At 40.9% G+C, this 20,330-nt stretch overlaps 1 long non-coding RNA gene across 1 annotated transcript; it reads left to right on the forward strand.

The window, feature by feature from the left end:
• LOC113011016 (uncharacterized) lies at window positions 1–4,380 on the forward strand. The gene is made up of 3 exons (XR_003270418.1): window positions 1–34; window positions 3,859–3,950; window positions 4,350–4,380. It is a non-coding gene; the product is annotated as an uncharacterized LOC113011016 (long non-coding RNA).
• Window positions 4,381–20,330: the final 15,950 nt, after the last annotated feature.

Here is a 20,330-nt window from a genome sequence, read left to right on the forward strand (position 1 = left end):
CGGAGTTTCTCTCGGTTTGTGGGCTCGTCTAAAGGTAAGCATCGAGCTAAATTTAATGTGGGTTCAGTTTATGTTGAGTTTATCTCTGTTGAGAATAATAGATTGCTTGGTAGACATTGGAGTTAGACAGACTGTAGAGTTTGTGATTGCTTGCAACATCATAATATGGCGGTTGCTGGGGGGAAAGAATACATAAAGAAAAATAGTCTTGGAATATGAACAAAAGGATGGGGTGCAGGGCAGGAGAACAACCAACCCCCACCCCAGGACATGAAGCCACAGGTACAAGCCTGGGGGAGCGCAACCCCAGGGTGAGAGTAGTGGAAGCTTGCTGAGAAGGAGGCCAAAAGGCTTTCGATGCGCTCTGAGGTCATAGTTTTAAACACTTGATGTACTCAGCTGCATGAAGAGCACGCTTGAGTTTCTCTAACACAATTAAATAAAACCTTATGAAGGTCAAAGGTCGTTACTTGTATGTTGAACTACAAACAGTTTTTTGCAGTTTTTTGCACATAGTGTCTTATTTACCATAAAGTGATGCAGAGTTATTCATACCAGAGTAACCAGAGAGGATCATATATTTTTAAATATATAACTTTCTACAGCCTCTGGGGAGTATCTGAGTATTTATAACATTACACAAACCAGAGGTCTCATCACAGTGTTCATGAAACGCTGGGTTTATCCATCTTCTGGGGCGGGCCTAGAGGAGTGCTGAAGATTTCCCTGTGAGGGAGCTGCTGGTGAAGATCATGAGTCCTGCTTGATCAATGCGATGAGCTTCAGTGTTCCTGGTGTTTCTTAAATGAAGCCTCTTTCAGTGGGTCAACAGGACTTCTGGCACAGGACAGCTGTGATGAAAGAAAGGGAAGAAGTTTCTCCAAACCTCTGGACCCAGAAACCCAGCTCGGTCCTGATGGTCTCCCTCACTAATTTCTCTCCAGGGTGAATGTAGCTGTTATACATAATACGGATTATTATTAAATGAAAAAAACACATTAGACTACACTACTGAAACCTTCTGCTGCTGTTTTTAAAGTTTCCATGTTACCAGGCTGTAGACTAGAGATTTAAACAGTTTTAGATCGATTACACTCAGTCTTAAATGTTAAAATCTCAAAGGACAGCATTATATTTTTGATATTAACAGTAACTCTGGGCCTCTGTGGAGTGTGCAGATGATCTCATCGCTGTCTAAAAATGGATAAAAAAACATAAGGAGTGCTGAATCCTTCAATAACACAGACTATTAGAGTAACAGGTGTGTAGCATCGCTAACTAGCTAGCAACAAGCCTCCAACACAGTGCATATGCTAGCGGCTAATCTAGCAAACGAATTAACAACAGAGCGATTTTAGAACTATAAGATGATAAGCTGTGTGTCTTTTCTTATAACAGTGACATGGTTGTATTTACCTTAATTAAACGAGTCGTCAGTCGTGGTAAACCAGCAAAAAACTTGAGCCACAGGTGCTACGTAAAAAGTGTAGGGGGCGTGTTTGCGGTCATGTCCAGCGGGAGTGTTACACAGTCGCTCCACCTCAAGTCATTCCCGCGCAGACTCTGGCTCCAAATTTGCAAGATGGCAGCCTCCACAAACGGGATATTTTGGCTTCATTTTTGCATAATGGGAGGAGGCGGTGTCGCGTCATCCATCTTTTATACAGTCATTGGTTGCAACATGGCAAATTGAACCTCCCCCACCCTCATTCAGATCTGGCCTTTGGAACTATTTTGGTCTTCATGTGACATATGACTCTGAAGGTATGCGCGTCATGGACAAAAGTAAAACAGTATGTCGGATGTGCCACGCAATGCTCAATTACATGGGTGGAAACTACTGCGTTAGCGCAGTTTGCTCGTTAACGTGTTGACGCCGTCCAGCCCCACGCACGGGGCGATCCGCGGTAGCTCGTTAACGGAGATTTGCCGTGTTGTGGCGTTAACGTCATTTCAGATTAACGCTGACAGCACTAGTGGGAACACAACGAATATGACTGCACATTTACGCCGACATCATCCTAGTGCAAAGACAAGTGGAAGCAGACAAAAACAACAAGCACGCATGCTACAAACTTTACCCGAGTCATTTAGACAGCCATTAGCACATGATTCTCCTTATGGGGACCTGACATGTTTAATATGCTGATGAGAATATAGCCCTGAAGAAGCGGATAGTATAGCTTTTATTTTGGAAAGAGCCATTTCTCTGTAATAAACTCTCTTTTCCAAAGATGAGTGATTTCTCGATCAGATTTATTTTTTATTACTTTATTGTTTCAGCAACATTAAATTTAAAAACTGTACTTTTGAGTTAAAATATATATTTATAATTTTAATAAATGACAAATTAAAAATGCATGAACATTTTTTTGTATCGAAAAAATATCGAACCGTGACACCAAAGTATCATAACCGAACTATGAATTTTCTGTATCGTTGCACCCCTAATATATGTGTATGTGTGTGTGTATATATACATATGTGTGTGTGTGTGTGTGTGTATACACTCAACAAAAATATAAACGCAACACTTTTGTTTTTGCTCCCATTCCCCATGGGATGGACGTAGAGACCTAAAATTCATTCCAGATACACAATATAACCATCCCTCCCAAACAGTGGTCACAAATCAGTCCAAATGTGTGGTAGTGGGCACATCTGCTATATTGAGATAATCCATCTCACCTCACAGGTGTGCCACATCATGATGCTAATCTGACATCATGAGTAGTGCACAGGTGTACCTCAGACTGCCCACAACAAAAGGCCACCCTGGAATGTGCAGTTTTGTCTCACAGCAAAATGCCACAGATGCCACAAGCAATGAGGGAGCGTGCAATTGGCATGCTGACAGCAGGAATGTCAACCAGATCTGTCGCCCGTGCATTGAATGTTCATTTCTCAACCATAAGCCGTCTCCACAGGCGTTTCAGAGAATATGGCAGCACATCCAACCGGCCTCACAACCGCAGACCTCCACATCCAGCAGGTTCACCTCCAAGATCGTCTGAGACCAGCTACCCAGACAGCTGCTGGGACAATTGGTTTCCACAACCAAACAATTTCTGCACAAACTGTCAGAAACCGTCTCAGGGACGCTCAACTGCATGCCCGTCGTCCTCATCGGGGTCTTGACCTGACTCCAGCTCGTCGCCGTAACAGACTTGTGTGGGCAAATGCTCACATTCGATGGCGTCTGGCACGTTGGAGAGGTGTGCGCTTCACGGATGAATCATGGTTCACATTGTTCAGGGCAGATGGCAGCTGAGAATGTCCCAGTTCTTGCATGGACAGCATACTCACCGGACATGTCACCCATTGAGCATGTTCGGGATGTGCTTGACCGGCGTATACGACAGCGTGTACCAGTTCCCACGAATATCCAACAACCTCGCACAGCCATTGAAGTGGAGTGGACCAACATTCCACAGGCCACAATTGACAATCTGATAGACTCCATGCGACGATGTGTTGCACTGCATGAGGCAAATGGTGGTCACACCAGATACTGACCGGTTCTGGGTCCCCAGACCCCCAATAGCGCAAAAAACTGCACATTCCAGGGTGGCCTTTTGTTGTGGGCAGTCTGAGGTACACCTGTGCACTACTCATGATGTCAGATCAGCATCCTGATGTGGCACACCTGTGAGGTGGGATGGACTATCTCAATATAGCAGATGTGCCCACTACCACACATTTGGACTGATTTGTGACCACTGTTTGGGAGGGATGGTTATATTGTGTATCTGGAATGAATTTTAGGTCTCTACGTCCATCCCATGGGGAATGGGAGCAGTAACAAAGGTGTTGCGTTTATATTTTTGTTGAGTGTACTTCTTTTTTGCTGAGTAACAGGAGACGAGTCTGGTGGTGCAGCAGAGGAACAATTTCAGCCATTTGGACTCAGCTCAGCCACTACAGTGGAAACAATGTCTTCAACACAAAAGGTGAGAAAAGTATTAGAGTTTTCTGTTAAGAGCAGCTTCCATCCTGGGCTCCTCCATATATACAGAATCTACATTCAAAATCAGAAACCACAGAAGTCACAAGAAAATACAAAGATCATATTTTATCTACACACATTGAAACAACAATATCATCAGTTGAACTTTGAATTTTTTATGAAATAAAAGATTTTCTCTGCTGATCAATATTTTCCTAATGTCATTTTAATTATACCTCTCATTGTGTCACATTATTGTAATGTGACACCATCACCAGAAGGTGGTGGTAACACACCAACAAGGTGTTTGTTGACATGTTTGATTCCACCAATAGAGGGAGTTTCAGTTTGTTCCAGGACTGCATTTCACTCACTGCCTCTGTTTGTATCTCTGTCACTGCAGGACCAACATGGAGCAAGAAGTCAGCGCTCTCAGGAGGCCAACAAACGTCAAAGAAGAAAGGGAGAGAAAACCTACAGCTGTGATGAGTGTGGAAAGTCTTTTACCCAGGCTGGAAGCTTAAAAAGACACCAAGTCATCCACAGTGGAGTTAAACCTTACGGCTGTGACTTGTGTGGAAAATCTTTTGTGCAGGCTGGAAACTTAAAAAAACACCATGTCGTCCACAGTGGAGTTAAATCTTACAGCTGTGAGTTGTGTGGAAAGTCTTTTACCCAGGCTGAAGGCTTAAAAAAACACCAAGTCATCCACAGTGGAGTTAAACCTTACAGCTGTGACTTGTGTGGAAAATCTTTTGTGCAGGCTGGAAACTTAAAACTCCACAGAATCATCCACAGTGGATTTAAACCTTACAGCTGTGACTTGTGTGGAAAGTCTTTTGCCCGGGCTGAAAACTTAAAAACACACCAACGCATCCACAGTGGATTTAAACCTTACAGCTGTGACTTGTGTGGAAAATCTTTTCTGCAGGCTGGAAACTTAAAACTCCACAGAATCATCCACAGTGGATTTAAACCTTACAGCTGTGAGTCGTGTGGAAAGTCTTTTGCGCGGGCTCGAGGCTTAAAAATACACCAACTCATCCACAGTGGAGTTAAAGCGTACAGCTGTGAGTTTTGTGGAAAGTCTTTTACCCAGGCTGGAGACTTAAAAAACCACAGAATCATCCACAGTGGAGTTAAACCTTACAGCTGTGACTTGTGTGGTAAAGCTTTTGGTCAAAGTCGAAACTTACAGAAGCATCTAGTTACCCACTCTGGAATTAAGGCGTACAGCTGCGACTTTTGTGGAAAAACTTTCAGTGAAAAAAGGTACCGAAATATTCACCTACGCATTCACACCGGAAATGATCTTTCCTACTGTGATCAGTGTGGGAAACTGTTTACAACAGATGCACAACTACAAATACACATGTTTACCCACACTGAGGAGAGACCTTATTAATGTGACCTGTGTGAGAAGACTTTTAAATCTCCACATCACCTGAAAAAACACCAACAGATCCACACCAGAAAGTAACTCTACAAGTGCAGATACTGTGAGGAAGTATTGATTTTTTATCTTGTCATTTTAACCTGATTGTTTGGAACAAGTCTGATCAGTAAACCTATGGAGGTATTCTGAATGAACTGTTTTGGAAAATGAAGAATCATTTTCGCTCGGTAAGCTGAGTGTTATAATGTAAACAGTAAAACGTAATTGGACATTGGCAGAGATCACTTACGCTGACATTGTTTAGAAGCAGAGCAACACAGATGGATCCAGTTCTCAACCCTGTCGTCACTGTGGTGGTGGGAAAACGTTTCTCTGTGACCTTTGTGGAAAAACTTCCAATCATCAACGGGACCTAAAACCACATCAACGTATCCACACTGGAGACAAAATGAACTACTGCAAAGAATGTGGGAGAGGCTTCCACACACCAAGTGCATTAAAAATACATGAACTATTCCACAGTGTGTTCAAAAAGCACATCTGTGACCAGTGTGGGTCATCCGTCACCACTCCACGTGAGCTTAAAGAACAAGAATAAGCAAATCCACACAGTAGAGACACCATACAAGTGCAGACACTGTGACAAAAGCTTCTCACAATCAGGTCATCGTAACAAACATGAACGTACACACATGGAAGTGAACTTCAGCTGTGACCAGTGTGACAAGAGTTTCAGGAATCTTAGTTCATACTCCGAACACAAATGATCTCACACTGTAAATAAACTGTTTCACTGTTACCAATGTGCAAAAACATTCACTTCATTATCTGCTCTGTGCAAACATCAGCCTGATCATGCAGGACTGAAATCACTGGATCACAATGAATCTGAAGAGAGAGAAAGATCCTCTTCTGGTTTCAGGCTCAGACTTAAAAACCTTGAGATCAGGCTCCACAGAGTTCAGATGGAATCTCCTGTAAAGAGTGTCAGCTGATGCCACACTTGGATCTGATGAGGTAGCTCTGATTTCTGGAGCTGCAGTGAATAATCCTGAATGTTACATTTAGGAAGCTGCATGTATAGATATGCATAACAAGTTTGTTTTTTCCTTTGAGGGATTTTAATTCTCTAAAATGTTATCCCTGTTACATTTTAACCTTTGTTCCCTTAGGACACAGTAGTGTTTAGTAGTTGTACTATTAAAGTTATAGGAATGTCTTTTCTTTCTTTTTTTTAACCAAACTGGTATTCTATCAAAAATCAAATATGGATATGTAAATCATTTCTTTTATTTGAACTTTTTTAGCTTTTCCAAAATTAACTTATTTTTTTATGTATTCATTGCATGTTTCACCTCAGTTAAATTTCAATCCTTCATTCATATTTAAACTTTTGCTGTGATAAAATCTTCTCTTAAATCCTTTTCTCCCAAAACAAGCAAATATTTTCACAGCAGTTGCTCTTAAAACTTCCAAAATGAGCTAAATCTGTCCACCAGCTTTGAAACAACACCTGCTGTGACTTTATGTCCAGAAAAAAGAAACTCAAGCTGAACTGGTTTTGGGCTGTATTTCCATGTAATACCTTTTTTTTTTTTTTTTTTTTCCAGAAGATGGAGCAGTGATGCTGTGTAACCTTTATTTAATTAGGCAAAGAACACAATATTCACAGTGGCAGCAAAGAACTGTTAAAAGTTAAAAACAGCAGCACACATCAGAACCATTTTAAAGATCACAGGTGACTACTTTTAGTTAATTCAAATCCTATTAAACATCTATTTTTGGCTCCTCCTTTCACTTTAGTGTATTTACTATATCCTTGAAGTCCACGTTGTTTTTTTAATGAATTCATTTTGATCCACATGTTCTGCAGCTGTTTGCCTTTTGATTTGAAGTTTGCATTATGAAATCCTGATACTGTTAAAGCATCAGTTATAATTGATGAACTCTGTGTAAAGTTTATTAAATAGTTTGGTGTGAAAAATAAAGAAATGGTCTCACAGCAAGTAGTTTGAGCCATGATTTCCGATTCAAACTAATTTAAATGTTTTCAGTGGTACATGTGGAGGTTTATCAGAGGAGGAGACTTGGCTGCTCTCGGCACGGTTCCTGCAGCTCATTAAAAACTCTGAAATGATCTTCAAGGAAAAGATGATTAATTTTTCTTAAAAACAAGATGTGGGCATGAAGTTTTAACATGAGTGTGTTTAAGATGCATTGTGATTAGCATCTCACACGTTCCAATAAAGCAGATGTTCCTGCATTGCAACAGTAGTTTGCAGATGTGGTCATCCCCCGATCATCTGCAAGACTCTCATGCAGCACCAATTTGAAACACAGCCTGGAAAGTGCGTTCATGGCCCTACAGGTTGCCTAAGCACAAGAGACAAATTGTGCAAAAGGAATTGGCTGAAATGGTGAAAATGCTGTTATCATAGGATGAAACGAGGATTTGTTCCTCAGTGTTTGGTCTCCTATGTTTACCTTTTCTCCAGATGATTTGTCACAATTGAGAGAGGCCGGTTGTCTTTAAGGTGCTTCCAGGTAATTAAGAAGTGAGTGCAGGGTTTGTACCATTCATCACACTTCTGTTAGGTTTGTTTGAAGACTCGGACATTTTTCAGCACCTCCTGTAGCGATAGCTGCATCCTCACACTGCATATGCTGTTTGCCACCTGGATGATGTTGTCATTCATAGTGATACCACGGTGGAGCATGTGCAGTGGGTGGTCACAGTCCCTAAAGTGTGTGGTTGGATGGAGGGACGTACAGTATTTGGGTACAATTTGGGAGCTGGGTATGTGCATCCACACATGGATAAAACAGCAGCCATCGCATCCTGCCTGTGTCCCAACGCAAAACAGAAGATCCTGATAATAATGAATTACAATATTCCCGACAAGAAGAAATAAATGCATGAATGAGTTTTTCAGCATCACTCTGGGACAGGATATTTCTGATTTTCAAGATATTGCAGCAATGGAAGAAAGCAGTCATAAATATTTGCTTAATATTTCCATTAAAGGAGAAATCCTGGTCAAAATGACTCTAAGATTCCATATAGTGTTACTGGAGGCCAAGGTATTGCATCCAGAAAAGAATAAAATCCATAGCTGTTGATAAAATTGGCACAGAGCTTCCCCCATGCATTACCAAAGATTCACATCAAACTCATTCTTGATTGCTTTAATGAACATTGTGTTATTGTCACAGTTTGATACTGATGATTTCTTGTGAACACTCCTTTAGTTTAAACCCAGTGACAGTATCAAGTTATTATGTTTGTTTTCATGTAAGTATCTACACTTATATTATCTATCTATACTTCGTCTGCATCCCTCGAGGCCCCATTTGAAGGCTGATTATGTCCCAACATAGGCCAGAATTCATAGCGCAGTGGTGGCTGTGGCTATTTTTTTCAAAAAAGAAAAAACCCCAGCAGATGGCTGAAGCGTGGTGGCCAAAGAATAAACTTTTAAAAGCAAGTATAAAATTTTAGATCACTTATATATCTGCAAAGAACGTTATAACATTACTGTTGGCTACATGTCCACAAAGTTATGTATAGGGGTGGGTTTTTAATTATCGATTTATCGATTAAAATCGGTTCTGGCTTGGATAATGTGATATCGATTCAGAGGTCAGAGGGCCCAGTGGCGCCAGTGTCCGGCAGCCTCGCCTCTGTCAGTGCACCCCAGGGCAGCTGTGGCTACAATGTAGCTTGCCATCGCCAGTGTGTGAATGTGTGTGTGAATGGGTGAATGACTGAATGTAGTGTGAAGCGCTTTAGGGTCCTTAGGGACTAGAAAAGCGCTATACAAATGCAGGCCATTTACCATCGATTCATTAAAATCCTGAATTGATTTTTTAATACAAATTTATTTTGACCAAAATGCCAGAATTTCAGGATAAACCTCACAAAATTTCAACAAATAACAACAACCAAACAGCTGAAATAGTAAATGAGAGCAGGAACACGATTCTGCACAAAGACGTAAACACAAAGCGTGGATCCACCGACGGATCAGAATCAGCGAGATGTCGCCTTTCTCTCACGACAGCACGGACACGGTCGGGGCTGAAAGCCGACAGCTCGCTGATGTTTCGGTGGGTCCGTGCTTTGTGTTCATACCCTTTGTCCACTAGATTCTGAAGCTGCAGGTTTTTTCTCTCTCAAAACAATATTGACTAAACCAGCAGCAAAAGCAGATCCAACCCTTCACATAAACATCGTGATAATTTCCTCTGACTTTTGCTGTTTTACTTCCACAACAATAAAATCACACTTCATGCACAGCTCTCTCCCTCTCTCTCTCTTTCTGTCTATGTGTACTTCAAGAACAGTTTCCCGTCAAAAAAATCTATTTTCTGCATTATTCGCTTGTTTATTACGCACAAGTCTACCGTTGTTTACAGCGCTGTCGGCCGCTGTTTTTTCCCTTTTACATAATTCTGAAAAGAAAGTCTCGTTTTTGCTGTTCAATAGGCTACTGAACAAATTCTTTTTAAAATTAAACTTTTTAAAATTATGCGAAATTTCAAAACACTTAGCTGTGTCTCTAATAAAACCTCTGTAACTTTGCTCTGCTTCACTTCAGCAGCATCAGCTAAGGTTCATATGTTGATTAATGGTTTTCTTTCGTTTTTGATGTACTGCTGAATATTTTTATAAAATCCCAGGCCAGGAAAATCAACTTCGTGTTTCTTCTGTGTTTTATCCTCAGCTACTTCGACACAAAGGCATCTGCTGTGATGCTCACACCTTTGATAGAGTCTAGCAAGTGTCGGCTTTTTTATAGATATAAAAATATGGAAATGTATTGATGCAGGACCTGAATGATGATATATGGAATGTGGAATATCTGTCCATGCTGACAATATTGATTTGTAACTTAAAATTTGTTATTTTAACTAATAATCTTGTCAGCATAAAGTTCTTTATTTGGAGCACAGATCTACAAGAAAGATAAGTTACTGAAACGCACTTGTGCTTAAATTCCATATCACTCTTTGGCAATATTGTGAGTAATGTTAAACTTAAAGATCATCTCTGCCTCCTGATCTGTTTCCTGCTGCCTGCCACTGAAGGCAGTGGGGAGAGGTAACAATTAGGCAGTGCATTTACCGTGGCATATAATGTCATCTTTTCTCATTACAGTCCACTTTGACCAGCAGGTTTGTGACAGTTGGCTTAACATACTGAGCCAAGGAATCTAAATATACATTTGGCATCTCAGTGGGGCTACCAAAAATCATCACCTCAGTCTTTTTATCATTGAATTTTAAAAAGTTAAGAGACATCCAAGCCTTAATGTCATCAAGACACTGAAGTAATGGTTGTAAGGAATATGTGCCTTTTTTCTGTGGAGGGACATATATCTGACAGTCATCAGCATAGAAGTGAAATGCAATGCTGTGTTTTCTCAGTATAGATCCAAGAGAGAGCAGATACAAAGAAAAGAGAAGGGGGCCTAGAACTGAGCTCTGTGGGACACCACACAAGAGAGGAGCGGAGGACGACACACGGTCACAGAGACTGACACAAAATGTTTGCCCCGCCAAGTAGGACCTGAACCACTCAAGTGCCCACCCAGTGCTCCAAATGACAGAGTAAAATGCATGATCCACTGTATCAAATGCAACTGTCAAATCTAAAAGTACAAGAACAACACAGTCCCGAGCATCAGTGGCTAAAAATATGTCATTAAAAACTTGTAAAATGGCTGATTCAGTGCTATGAAAGGGTTTAAAACCAAATTGGAAAATGTGTAAAACATTTTGCTTTTTCAGGAAGGTCATTCATTGACTGTCAACTCTCTTTTCAAGAATTTTGGAAAGAAAGGGTAGTTAGAAGAAAGGCCTGTAATTTGCAAGAATCGTAAGATCAAGAACAGGTTTTTTTAAACAGGTGTTTGACTACAGTATGTAAAAAATTTTGGGGGCTACATCTGACAATGTGCTCAGCTCGACGGCACTCGTGTCTGACAGCTCGGGTCGTGTCGTTCAGCCAGGGCTCAGATTTAGTTTTAGAATGGCTGGATTTTAATTAAGCAATGTGCAAAGCAGTCCAAAGCAGTCTGGCAGGTGGAATAAAATCATGAGCTCAGTTCTGGCTGCATTAAAAATCTGGGATTTTGCAGTTCTGGTTAAAACTGTTGAAAACTGCTCAGCAAGGGAGGAGTTAAAAACTCGACAGCGCCGAGCAGCAGCGTGAGGTTTAACTGAGGTACAGGCAAGAGGAACTTCAAACATCACAGGACTGTGGTCAGAAAACACAGCATCACAAATCTCTACATTAAAAACAAAACAAAAAACCCAAAACAAAACATGAGTTAAAACAAGATCAAGTGTGTGTCCACATTCATGTGTGGGACAGGTCACACATTGCACAACATTAAAAGAATCAATAAGGCCTTAAAAGCCCTTTGCAATGGGCATATCAGGACAACACACATGAATATCAAAACCCCCAACAATAGAAACACAATCATATTTTGGCATGTATTCAGCCAAGATGTCAGCAAAGTCCTTCACAAAGTACTTATTGTATTATATATTTAATTTTATATGTTATAGAAGTGACAGATTTGTAAAGTGAGGCAAATTATGAAAACAAACAGTCACAAACCTTTCCCCGAACGTTGCGATGGGAGAGCCAGGCTCTTCTGGGAGCCGGTGTTCTGGGAATTTCTCCTACCCCGTAAACCGTCCTACCCGTTGTTCCTGAGCATGTGCGCGCATGCACACAACACAAAAAAGGAAGCTAAGCGCATCCGGCTGTGATTTCACGCTACTCCATTGTCATATTTGCAGGAGAATAGGTAAGTAGTAAGTACTAGTACTTTTTATTGACGTTGATACTTGATTTTTTAAGCCTTTGTGATTGTTTGTCAATATTAAAGTGAAGTCGCTATCTGCTTTCTGCACAAAACTGTCGAATTTGCAGATTCGGTGAAGTCTGCTGTCAAGTTACTGGACACGTGGTATTTGCACAACACTTTTGAGTCCGCAGCTTCGGTGTTTTAAGGCTTTTTCGGTAATCTCGTTATTTAATAAGTTTAATTATTTGCATTGTCAACTGCACATATTGAAGCTCATAAGAAAATGTTTACTGACATTCGTAGATATGGAGAAGAAGTGGGAAGAGATTTACGCGTTCATTTCTGCGGGCTCCTACCCTTCAGGATACGACAAGGCTCAGAGGCAAAACCTCAGAAGATATGCCTCAAAATTCAAACAAAAGGGTCAGTAATTTACTGTTAATACTAACAACTCATATATGTGGTTAAATTAATTTCTAAATATATATTGTTTTACTGCAGATGGAGAACTCTTTGTTGGAACCAGAAGAGTAGTAAAAACCATGGATGGTGCCAGGAAGATATTTCATGAGTTTCATTCATCTCCAATTGGAGGACACACTGGCACACACAAAACGCTAAATGCAGTGTGTTCCAGATTTTACTGGTTTGGTATGACAGTTGACATTAAAACATGGGTATGTATTAACTGTTTGTACTGTTGTTAAATAGTGTTTAAAATAAGCAATTTTTTTTATATCAGTTAAAAGAGAAACTGTACACTTGCAAAATATAAATAAATATGGTTAATTAGTGATATTACAGTAATAACCTGTAGGCCTGGCAGAGATTTGAAGACACGCACACAAACTATTGTTGCTAAATAGTTTGTTCGTTAGAGAATATGTCATTAAGTGTTTTTGTTTTTTACAAATGAGAATGTTGAACATTTACGTGAACTCCATAAATATTTTTACCTTAAAGATTCAGGAATGTGACCAGTGTCAAAAAGTTGGGAAACCACTGACTGCTGTGCAACCGTTGCAGTGTATTCAGGTAAATATTATGCCCCGTTTACCCATCAAACTATGCTTGTAGCTCATATTCATAAAGGCAGGAGGGTTTGCCAACTAATTTTAACCATCAATGTTAATGTGTACATTATACAAATTGTTATTCAAATTATTAATTTGTCCTTGATAGGTGTCTGAAGTGTGGGAACTTATTGGTATAGATCTTACTGGACCTCTTCCTAAAACTTCAAGCGGCTTCCAGTATATACTTACTGCAACTGACTACTTTTCAAAATGGGTTGAAGCTTTCCCATTAAAAACGAAATCTGCATCTGAGGTAGCCCAGCACTTGTGCTCCATTATATATAGACATGGCTGCCCCAAAAGGATTTTGTCAGACCAAGGCAGAGTGTTTGTGAATGAAGTAAGTGTTAAATAATTTTCAGTTACATTTTTTAACTTTACTTCACTGGGGTCAAAGATTTTTTCTTGTGTGCTTGTATAAGCAGTATAACCTTGTCCTTATCTGTTGAAGCTCAACTCTGATCTTTGCAAGTTATTGCAAATTGAAAGAAGTGTCACAGCAGCATACCATCCACAGACCAATGGTCTAGACGAAAAGACCAATGACAACATAAAAAGGTATGCCTAATTTTTATCTATCAGTTTTTAATAACATTACTTATGTTATTCAAACTTAATTGTTACTTAATAATTTATTAATTTCTTTACTTCTAATTAAACTTTCTGTCTTACTTACTGTGTTTACATATTTCTATGCCTGCATTTAGAGCCCTCCGAAAACTGGTGAATGACCAGCAGAATAACTGGGATCCGTATCTAGAGGCCACCCTGTTTTCACTTCGGTCAAAAGTACACACCACAACAAAATACAAACCTTTTTTTCTGATGTATGGAAGAGAGGCAGTATTTCCATCAGAAGTGCCTGCTCAAGTGCCGGTGAGTGTTTGTCAAATTCTTTCTATGTTAGAACTAAGAATTGAAACTATTTAAGAAAAAAACCCAGTAATGTCTTTATGAATATGATGTCATCTTGGTTTAATTGCTAATATCTACAAAATTTTAGATTTCCAACATCATTCTGCCAGACGACAAAAGGTACAGTGACTATGTACAGTCTGAAAGTGAAGCACAACATGCAGTTAAAGAAACTGCACAAGAAAACATTGCGAAGTCACAAGACAAGCAAAAGGTTGCATACGCCAAGCGGGCCCTGAAAAAGTACAAAAATGTTGTGTACAATGTAGGGGATCAAATTCTGCTTCTAAATATGAGGAAACGTGGGCGAAAAGGAGGAAGACTTGAACCGGATTTTTCAGGTCCCTACACAATTGATGACTTCAGTGGAAAATGTGTTAGACTGAAAAACGCTGAGGGAAATACTTTAAAAGGTCTATACAGTATTGACCACATTAAACCCTATAGAACAAGCCACCCTGTCCAAGTCTCAACTCCAGCTGAACCTGTTGAGAGTAGCCCATCTTCTGAGATGTGGCCTTGCAGTCCTCAGCATCAACATGAAGCGCTGCAAAATAACAGATCCTCTGTCATTCAGTTTGCACCAAAAATAGCTCAGGTAAAATCAGTCCAAGCACCAGAAGAGCTTGTACCAGTGACCCCCCAGAAACCCAGCACGCAAGAAAAAGGTGGCATAGCTAAAAATCTCATTCTGTTGCCTGTTGCCTGTTTGGCTAGTCAAATGGATAGAATGTTTGATTTTTTTCTCCCCTCTTGCTAATGTTGACCTGTTGGTCCAATTTTGGCTAATTTCTGATTTGCATAAAGCTACTCCCCTCTGGCATGTTTATGTTGTTGGCCCGTTGGCCCTTGTCTGCTTGTGGCCCGTTGGCCATTGACCGTGATTTTCAAATGGCAACTGTTATTACTAAAGAAACTTATCATATTTTGTTTTTTAGTGAAGTGGCTTTGGGCTGCAAAAGACACCGGGCGTGTGGAGGCAGTCGTTGGGCCATACAAATTGTATGACTCTTCTTTTCGCACACTGGAGGATAGTGGGTGGCTTTCTGATGAGGTAAGTGAAATAATCATTTTTGGTCCTAGTGGTGGTCTGTAAAAATAATCTTCTTTTAATCCAAAAAGGTCATTGATGCATACCTGCACTGCCTCATTAAGAAAACAAAAGGCAAGTAAGAACGTATGCCAGTTATTTCACAAAAGTATTTTATACAATTTTGTAATCATTTAAAAAAAAAAAAATCTTGCATTTTTCAGAACCCCGTGTATCAGTTGTCTTGCGTTGTTGCAACCTCTCTGTTTTCTGTGAAGTTTAAATGTGTCAGCAAGGTAATGTAGATGTTATATTGGTTATATAGTGTATGTTATGTAAATAAATCTAAACCTTTATAAACTTAAAAATATTCAACAGATGTTGTTTCCGGCTGAGGACATTTGGTTGTGCCCACTGAACTCTGGTGCACACTGGATCCTTGTGGTACATGTTCACACCTCATGTGTTTTTTCTCTTTTTTGTTTTACTGTTCTTTTTAGCAGCATATTCTTATTTTGAAAATGCTTACAATTGATTATGCTTACTTAAGTGAGTGTAATAAAATGGTAAATGGCCTGTATTTATATAGCGCTTTACTAGTCCCTAAGGACCCCAAAGCGCTTTACATATCCAGTCATCCACCCATTCACACACACATTCACACACATAATAATACACATATTCTACTAAATACAATTTTTATTTTAGGTTGTCAAAATCTCCTCACAATCTGTACTGCTGTTAGACCCTCTTGGAAATGAAGGTTGTTATGAAAGGAAAGTTATGCGTAACTGGAGGTATTCATCATTCATTAATTATCTGTTTAAGGTTGTTTGGTTTGTGGGGTTCTTTTTTTTTCTTTTTATTTAGAGCAAAATGCTGGCTACATTTTAAAAACTTGTTTTGTTTTTATTAGGAATTTTCTGAAGATGAAAGGAAAGGAAGAGTCCCGAGTGGATTGGAAAATGGAGACTCTGCCACACAACAAGCAGATGGACTCCAGCAGTTGTGGAGTTTTAGTATTGAAGGTATTTAATAAGCAATTGTATTTAATGTATTAAACTAGAATTAAGTATATCAATTGCAATTACTGTAACATATTTTACAGTTTGCCAAACACTACCTTCTGAGTGGAGAGGTTACTAGGGTGCTGTCCACTCCAGAAGCCATTGGGCTGCACCGCACTGAAATTGCTTGCGAACTGCTAGAACATCAAAGTAAGTTGAGTCATGTGCTTTTGTATTGCAATAGCACTTTCAGTTTTGTTTAAAACTGTTAGGTTGAACGTCAGTGTGTTTCTAGGTAATGCTGATGACTACTGTGTGGTTTGTTCCATGCTGGAAGCCGATCCTGAGTCCAGTATGATTGAAATGGTAAAACAAATAAACCACAAATGCAATATACAGTGGCTTGCAATAGTATTCGGCCCCCTTGAACTTTTCCACATTTTGTCACATTACAGCCACAAACACAAATCAATTTTAATTGGAATTCCACGTGAAAGACCAATACAAAGTGGTGCACACGTGAGAAGTGGAACAACAATCATACATGATTCTAAACAATTTTTACAAATGAATAACTGAAAAGTGGGGTGTGCGTAATTATTCAGCCCCCTGAGTCAATACTTTGTAGAACCACCTTTATCTGCAATTACAGCTGTCAGTCTTTTAGGGTCTGTCTCTACCAGCTAGAGACTGGTAGAGACATTGGTCTTTCACGTGGAATTCCAATAAAATTGATTCATGTTTGTGAATGCAATCTGACAAAATGTGGAAAAGTTCACGGGGGCCGAATACTTTTGCAAGCCACTGTAGTAATTATTTTCTCATCAAATTCATTATGTTGGTTAACACACTTACACCCCCCCCCCCCCCCCCCCCCCCACCTTCTCCCTCTTCAGGTGCAGTGCGAGTTTTGTTCCAGATGGGCACATTTTGGATGTGCTCAATATGAGAGCAGCCTGGTCAAGTACCTGTGCAACAAATGTGCATAATTTGTACACTGTTTCTTTTTCAGTTCTTTCTCCCTGTGTTCTGTTGGATCTATAAATGTCAAATATATGTATCTGTAAATATATTCAGTAAATATATACTGTAACTATAATGGAGTGAGTTCATTGTCAAAGTTTATATAGTCAGGTGTTCCAGTCACTTCAGTGGTGACAGCTGTATAACTTAAGCACCTTGGCATGCAGACTGCTTCTACAAACAAGTGCCAAACCATGCTACTGTTGTTATTATAAAGTAGAAGCATACTCTGACAGGAAGAATTACATTCCAAAACGTGCTACCTTTGTTAATAAGAGCAAGAAGCATAATTCTGACGGGAAGAATTACGTGCCAAAACATGCTACCGTTGTTATTATAAAGTAGAAGCATAATTCTGACAGGAAGAATTACGTGCCAAAACATGCTACCTTTGTTAATAAGAGCAAGAAGCATAATTCTGACAGGAAGAATTACGTGCCAAAACATGCTACCTTTGTTAATAAGAGCAAGAAGCATAATTCTGACGGGAAGAATTACGTGCCAAAACATGCTACCGTTGTTATTATAAAGTAGAAGCATAATTCTGACAGGAAGAATTACGTGCCAAAACATGCTACCTTTGTTAATAAGAGCAAGAAGCATAATTCTGACAGGAAGAATTACGTGCCAAAACATGCTACCTTTGTTATTATAAAGTAGAAGCATAATTCTGACGGGAAGAATTACGTGCCAAAACATGCTACCTTTGTGAATGTGACCTACAAGCACACTTTAATGGGTAAAAAAAAGTGTCAAACCGAACTGGCTTTATGAATATCAGCTACAAACATACTCTGATGGGCAAAGTTAAGTGGCAAACCGTCATACCTACTTAAATTTGTGCTGGAATTATTGTTTGGCAGCAGAAATGTGCATAAATTACATACAGTAGGACATTTTGCCAAAGTAGGGCAGTTTGTCATATGGCAGCGTAAAATTCTCCTACTGGTAGGACGGTTTGCCAAAGTAGGATGGTTTGTCAGAACACCGGAGTCGACCAGGAAACGTCTCCCAGACCGCGAGTCTTCTATGAAGAGCAGTTTTTCTTTGTCGCCAGCGGTCGCGGCCGCTACAGCGCGCTGGCGGGGTCCATATCCCAGGGTCGGAAAAGCGCACGGCGGCAGGCAGCGGTGCGCTTCGGCGCCAAAACGCTGATGGTAGAAATAGAGGTCCCGTCCGTGGTGTCGCTGTGCCGCGATCTTTGCCGTCAGCGAAGGATTGGGTACGTCGTGGCAGGTCAGCGGGGAAGTGGAAGGCGCCACCGGCGAGGCTGGAACTAGGTCGTGATCGTGGGAAGTGCGGGTAGCCAGGAGAATACGATCCGTGTCCTCAGCCAGGGAGCGATAATCCTTCGTGCCCAGAATCGGAGAGTTGGCGAGGCCGGCTCTCACGGCCGCCGGCAGCTGTCGGAGGAAAATGTGGGCGAAGAGGAATCCCCCGTCGTCCGGTCTGAGAAAGGATAGCATGTGCTCCATCACTTCGAGAGCCGTACCACCACCCAGGCCTGAGAGGGAGAGGAGCTTCTCGGCTCGCTCTGCGTCGGTGAGGGCATAGCGCCGAAGAAGCAGCTCCTTAAGGGCGGCGTACTTCTCTCGGGTGGGTGGAGAGTCAACGCACGACGGGTGGCTAGCGGGTCGAGAGAAGCCACCACATGGTGATCCACGACGGGGGATCGTGAAGCCAAAAGTCCGGCAGCTCGAGCGCCACAGCAAACGTAGCTGCGGCCGGAGGCAGAGGGCTGGCGGCTGCTGATGCATCCAGAGCGGAGTCGGCGCCACCATCGGACTGCAGCATGTTCGAGTCAGGGGTCACCAATGTGGAGGTAAACACAGACAACACGAGAGCTCTCGATAAATACTGCTCGTTTATTACTCATCACCACAGAACTGAACACTTTCCCTCCAAAACACAGCAACAATACTTCCTGAGAACTGGGTGTGAGTGGAGCCCTCCAGTGGTCCACCACAATGTCACAATTACAGGATGATCTACTAACAGTGTGCTTTAATCTCTCTATGAAGAAGCCACTTCAGTTCAGTAAAAATCAGCTGGAGAGCAGCTGTGAACAGCTGACTCTTCGATGTGCTAAAGAACAGAAAACATGATTTCCCATCAGACCATGAGCAACAGTCAGGCATGTAACACAGTAACACTTTTATTTTTTACATATTCAGCAGAGAGTTAGCTGTGTGCACTATTAAAAAATAAGAAGCGTAATTCATTTCAGCTTAATATAAACTGTATCATGGAGGAAAAATAAGTGGGGCTCACCTCAAAACACAGCTTGAGGACTGACTGGAGAGTTTTAGGACAGTCTCTTCAGTAAATCGCAGCTCTTTAACATCAAAAGACATGTTTGAACTGCTGCAGATGTTAGTAAATCTGACCCTAACGGTTCGTTCTTCTTTAAAATTCAAACTTAATAATGAAGCAATATTTTTAACAGGCTGTTCCTGTTTATATAACCTCCATAAAACAACAGGGTTAGAACACATTGTGACAAAGTAAGATGTTTGTTTTGTAGTCCATCTTCTGCACAATGTAGTTTCAACAGGCGGACATCCGGTGTCACGTTGTTACAGAGAGGCGAGTGTATGGCTGTTCCAATTCTCAGCACCGCTCCTCTCTTTCCCTGACTTCTCAGCAGTTGTCCTCCCCACGATGACGTTTTCATCGAGGCCAAGGAAAAGAGTTTAGGAAAAGGAGATTGGCGCTACTTTTGAAATAACACTCCACGGGGTTGCATTGTGCAGCTTAGTCACGTGACCGCACAGCAACAAATCACAGCGGAGCCAGATAAAGGGGGCGGAGCAAAGTGTGTGTGCAGGAGAGGAGTCGAGCAGAGAGAGCTGCTTTTTCATGAAACGGGAGTAAAGTAGTAAACTTACTGGAACATATACCACTACCAACGTTTGGATCGATATCTGCATCGATCTGCACACCCTTGTCTCCTGGATCCTAGCTGAGATCAGCGTGAACCACGTGGGTCTCTGCTCCCTGATTTGTTTCCTGTGTTTGGAAAGAGTTCCAGCTTCATCACGGAGTTTCTCTCGGTTTGTGGGCTCGTCTAAAGGTAAGCATCGAGCTAAATTTAATGTGGGTTCAGTTTATGCTGA

This window comes from Astatotilapia calliptera, chromosome 3 (assembly GCF_900246225.1).
Source record: "Astatotilapia calliptera chromosome 3, fAstCal1.2, whole genome shotgun sequence".
In the NCBI taxonomy this organism is placed as follows: Eukaryota; Metazoa; Chordata; class Actinopteri; order Cichliformes; family Cichlidae; genus Astatotilapia; species Astatotilapia calliptera.